Below are 5,741 nucleotides of genomic sequence, written 5' to 3' on the forward strand. Positions count from 1 at the left end.
ATATATAAACTCTGATTATTCACTCTACTACCACTGCCTTCATTAGAAACATTCACAATCATTATCCTATCTATGCCACATCATCATAGCTAATATTCAAGCCTTCATAAGCTGCTTTTTTTACTGCTAATTCTCTGTGGGAAAGAGGTGTCCGTATGAAGACCATATCATATACTTATTACCCGTTTTTTGATAAATGATAAGGGAAAAACTTCACACCAAAAATGCATTGAGCTTGAGCAAGTTCTGTGTTTGATGCTGTTGATTCTTTTTTCGCTTTGCCATCATTGACCTACCTGGTTAGCTAAGTAGAGAGAAAAGCTGCAGGAGAAAGGTGGGGGTGCCAAACCAGACTTGTGCCCCAGGGGACCTTTTCACGGTCACTGGAGGAACTGCCTGTGGCCTCGGCATCTTCCTTGAGGGCCACGGCCATGTCTAAGAAACCTTGTCTCCACAGGCTGCACAAAGAAAGATAATTTGCTGAGCTAAGTCTTTTTCTTAAAAGAACCCATTTAAGTTGTATTCGTGGCTTTGCACCACAAAACTGACACATGACTGGCCACTTAAGACACTTTATGTGTATTCGCAGGCTTATTCCTTGGAAAAACACTTTTATGTAGCACACAATGAGTAACAGTAACAAAAAAGTGTATCAGGAGGCTTTCATATTGCTCTACAACTTTTCATTGACACATTTCATTTAATTATTTGAGATATTTAATAACTAATTAAGAATTATGTAATTAGGCAGAATGCACAATATAATCAGAGTATCTCCAGGCGATGGCAAACATTACCTTCATTTTGTCTAGTTACATCGCATTTACATATTTCTAAATCTTGGTGCATGATAGTTAAGACACCCTGTAGATCAAAAAACAATATTAAAATTTTCATAATCATCTCTTGCGTGTTATTGGTGGCTATGGCTGCTTCAAGTTATTCTTTCAGTATGGTACAAGCAGTTTTGAAGTGAAATTGTTTTGCATCGAGGGCATGTAATCTAGGCAATCAAGCAAAAGGTCAAGTTGTGTTCACTATTCAGATGTTTAACTAAGAAGCTGCAGGAAAAGGAAACAAGACACAACACCTAATAAACAATGCAAAATTTGAAAATTTAAACTGAACAAGAAACCAGTTTTTGAAAACACAGAAAAAAAGCCAGCAGCTTACATCGAATACACCCTTGCTATGTACTCCAAGTGAAGTTGTTACCGCAATGCTTGGGCACCATATGAACGTAACAATCAACAACTTCGAGCAGAATATTAACACCACTAAATGAACTGGCCTTTGAAGATTCTTGATCTGAAATCCTCAACGACTTGTTCTGGCGTTTAATCTGTCAAGCTCAATCTGTATTCTCAAAAGCTGGCTCTCGGCCATAATTTCTCTAAACGCAACATCAGCTTAAATCTCAAGATAGGGTTGACCTGTAAATAAAGTAGATAATGCATGGCAAACATCATGAACTCTCTTACATGTTAACCAGAGGGTTCACTCATGCAGCCATGAAATTGTGATGCAGGCACGATATATTGAAGCTGGTTTTGTGAAGTGTTTCATGCTTCCAAGGCTTCTTCAGTTGTGAAAGCTGCCTCCGTTAGCTAAATAAGCGATGAGAATAAAAAAAGAACTTCAACATGCTCACAATATGTTGGCCATTTGCAAGTAAACAGCAGCCTTTCTGGGCACCCAGGTTGCCTGGTGCAAATCTACTATGCCACAGTACTTGCGTTACCCAGTACCAGCCACTTTAAAATGCAATGTGTTCAGAACCCTTTCCCTCTGTTTGTCTGCTTTGGAAACAGTTTAACATGTGTTCAGTAGGCGTCGAGAAAGGGGACAGAAAACACTGTGCACCACTGATTTCTAACATGTTTCGCTGGATGCAGCACACCGCGCCGGATGCAGGTGAAGCCAGTGGAAATGCGATGTCATGCAGTCGCTTGTCCTGGAAGCAGGGCATATGGTGGACTAACTAGTGCGTGCGATCAGATAATATTGCTGCCGAAAAACTTTTCTTTGTGGTTTTTCACATTTTAGGAGGTCTCTACATGTCTGGTAAGCACTTTTATGACAATCTGAACCCCTATACGATAGTGTTCTCTTACATCAAGTTTTTTTCTGATTTACCAGTGTTTCCATTGCACGCCACTTATGTTAGCGACACTGTAGACACTACAATGGAAAAATTCTGGACACCTTGAAACACTGCTTGGGTAGTTTATGGCACATCAGGCAGGCATGTTAGGGGAAGAAATGCTACACACCCGTGCAACAAAGTGCTGCCGCAAAGTTGTCAAGCGCCAACTTCCGGGACAAGGCCGGCTTCAGTCGAGGGCACTCGATGTGCTGTTCATCCCCTGTAGTAGAGATCAGTGGCGTGGACCCTTTTATACTGGCTGTCTTTTCTGGTCGGAACCTTGGCAACAGCTTCCACCATACTTTTTTTGAACCTGCAACATGTGCAGAGAAAGTCACATCACTGTGCGTTGATTGTATGGCTTTATTGTGCTACACATTCTATCAAATCATTAAAAAATACAGTTCACACATTTTTACTTCTGTATATAGACAGTCTAGTTGCTATACACGCGAAACATTACCATTCCTCTGACAGAATGCAACAATAGAAGCGTACACTGTAAAGCTACACTAAAATTTAAATTGATGTGACACCGTATGAGCATACAGTATGCTTACTGTATGCTTTAGCCCTGTGTCAAGTAAAAGTTAATTGTCAATCATTTATGGTGTATTTCTACTTATTCTGGGTCATCAAACTGTACAATCAATGTTCCAAGTTTACACAATGTTGGCTTTTGATTGCCTATGTGATCCGTTTCCTACTTACACATGCAGTAATCCCACTGTATTAAGGAAAAAGAGAATAGGAAATGCCGTGATAATCTTCTACATTTGATGAGGGCAGGAGCAATGACCAATAGCATGTGGTTGAAGCTACATAAATACTTAGTTTTCACACAGCTTAATTATTCAGCAAGTAATAAAGAGCTATCCTGTGTACCTCTGGATGACCAATAAAATCTGACTACTTGACACTGCACTAAGGCTGCCGCTTGGTACTGTTCGGCAGTTCAGCTTTGGTTTTCTGATATACAGAACTGTTTAGGTACCAGTAGTTTACTTTGCGATAAAATGGAGCTTGGAGCACTGGTCATTTGCACATAAGCAATGCGACAGCAAATTTAACACAAGGATAGGAATATGGGTCTCTTGGAAAAAGTACATACACATTATGATTATAATGTGATGTGATGCCACAATGAAACAGAAAGCAACGCATAGAAGTGGACGGCGCTTCCATGCCACCAAGGTTATTGGACAGACAGTACTTCAGAAGTGCCCGCAACACAATGTGTTGGCGGGCTAGTTGGTGTGAATCCATAAATACTTTGTTAAGCGCAAAACAATGGACACAAGAAAGACGACCAGCACAAGGCGCTACACTCAACTGACATCACTTTATTGCGTCGCTCCTTTATAAATAGTAGAATCTAGAAGAACATCCGCAGTGAGCACCATGTGCAGAGACCACCAACAACCAATCACAAGAGCGTACTCATGCGACGGGATCCAAAAAACCATATTGAGCACTGCACAAGGTTAAAGAAGGCACACTAATGCACTGTGACCCCAATGACTGTATGAAGAAAGCTTCCGATAACTCTCAGGCGGTGGTATCACAGCACTTTTTCAAAATCGTAGTATCACGAAACATGGCTTTGCACTTCCATATTTTACAATGTTGAGCCAAATGGGAACCTGTGCCTGTTGGTATGGATCGCTTAGGTTCGCAATGTTTCGTGATGCTACGATTTTGAAAAAAGAGCCGTGATACCACCGCCAGAAAGTTATCGGAAGTTTTCTTCATACAGTCATTGGGGTCACAGTGCATTAGTGTGCTTTCTTTAACCTTGTAAAGTGCTCAATATGTTTTTTTTTTGGATTCTGTCGCATGAGTATGCTTTTTTGATCAGATGTTGGTGGTTCCTGCACATGGTGTTCACAGCAAATGTTCTTCTAGATTCTGCTGTCTACAAAGGAGGGACGCAATAAAGTGATGTCAGTTGAGAGTAGCGCCTTGTTCTGTCGTCTTTCTTGTGTCCGTTGTTTCGTGCTAAAAAAGCAATGATGTATTCCTTGTGTGTGTTTTAAGACAGCTCCACACGCAGTAGCGTATCCAGTATTGCTGCCCAGTGGTTTAGCTCGCCGCAGTTTGAAGTGGCACAAAACATAAGGAGAGAAACCTGCATTATAGTCTTGTTGCAAACAAGAATATAACGTGAAGTGCATTCTGAGGCCAGAAACTATAAAAAAAAATTTCATGATGCACCGCTGTGCAAGGTTTTATAGCAAAGTCAAATACATTTAGTGTTAATATGACACTATGATGGTGCACAATGGTGGTAATCTGTAATAATATAAAAGGTGCCTTAATGTTACAACAAAAGCTGACATTACTTAATAATAGCCCTGTAAAATTTAGCATGCAGGGGCACCGCTTGGTTAAACAATAGTGATGTATTGTCCATGTACACAAGTATTACCCACGCATTTCTACCATTGTCTAAATGGCATAAATGAATGGGTAATACTTGTATACATAGATATTACATCTCTATTGTTTAACCAAGTGGGTAAACTATGTCTGCCTGACACAAGACTAGAATTAAACCATAAATTATATATAGTCACCCTAACAGTAACACCTCATTTGAACTTCACAGTAAGTAGACGCCTGTTGATGCCAGCCTCCCCCAATGCTAAACTGTGCTACATGCTCTACAGAGAAGTTATAGTGGTATCACTCAACTCTGAAGCAATTCAGGACTGCAGCACTGTAGAAGACATCTACAAATGTCCCATTTCATGTATAACAGCCTGAATTGCTTGCACATCTTACCAAGTGCAAATTAAAATTTCTTATTGTTTAGCATTTTTGCCTGCTTGACCACAATCCAATGTCATCAATATATTAACATATTACCTCAAAGAACCTAATTTGGCTTATAGATTAACACCTTTGCATACTGCCACAGCTGCACTTTGTCATATGCGTTGCAATCATAAAGGAGTGCTGGTCCACCAGCACTCCAATGTCACTAACAGTGATCACCTACACAGCTAAGTAAACGGTCATGATTCAGGTGGCAAATAGCTATGAGAAAAAAAAAATCCACTCACCTTGAGAGCTATAATACTGCAATAACTTGAGAGAGATGGACCCATTGCAGGCAGCAGACCTCTTCTCAGCTCCAGCACAACAGCACCTTGCCTTTCAGTAAAAGAAAAGGATTGATTAGTAATGATAAGTTACCTTGTTTTTGCTGAGTATCAATACAATCTGACTTTCATGCATATCCACTCTCCGCTTTAGTAATACAACTGAATTATTCGTCAAATAAAAGAGTCTATGATGATACCATTCGCTTCTCTTGTATGTCCAAATTTTTTCAAACTGATACCCCGTTTACTGCTTGCTTAGTGGCACTAGAGTGTTCTAGGTCACTCTAGTGGCACGAATGCCTTGACTGCCCAGACATCATTCGAAGGAACACGTCTTGCTGCACCGCAAACGGTGCAGCAAGACGTTTTTTTCTGGTCACAATTAAAACGTGCACCCAAGCAAGAAAGTAACGATCACAGGTAGTGAGCGACCGCTATTGCCTCGAACGTTTATTTCCGTATTTTAACAGAAGTTCTTGTATCGGATA

The 5,741-nt window shown here is 40.4% G+C and overlaps 1 long non-coding RNA gene across 1 annotated transcript; it reads right to left on the minus strand.

The window, feature by feature from the left end:
- Nucleotides 1-322: 322 nt before the first annotated feature.
- Nucleotides 323-5,296, minus strand: LOC139060431 (uncharacterized). The gene is made up of 3 exons (XR_011514805.1): nt 5,212-5,296; nt 2,274-2,459; nt 323-458 (listed from the first exon to the last, which is right to left on the minus strand). It is a non-coding gene; the product is annotated as an uncharacterized lncRNA (long non-coding RNA).
- Between the last annotated feature and the right edge of the window lie 445 nt (nt 5,297-5,741).

Source organism: Dermacentor albipictus, chromosome 5, assembly GCF_038994185.2.
Source record: "Dermacentor albipictus isolate Rhodes 1998 colony chromosome 5, USDA_Dalb.pri_finalv2, whole genome shotgun sequence".
Taxonomy (NCBI): Eukaryota; Metazoa; Arthropoda; class Arachnida; order Ixodida; family Ixodidae; genus Dermacentor; species Dermacentor albipictus.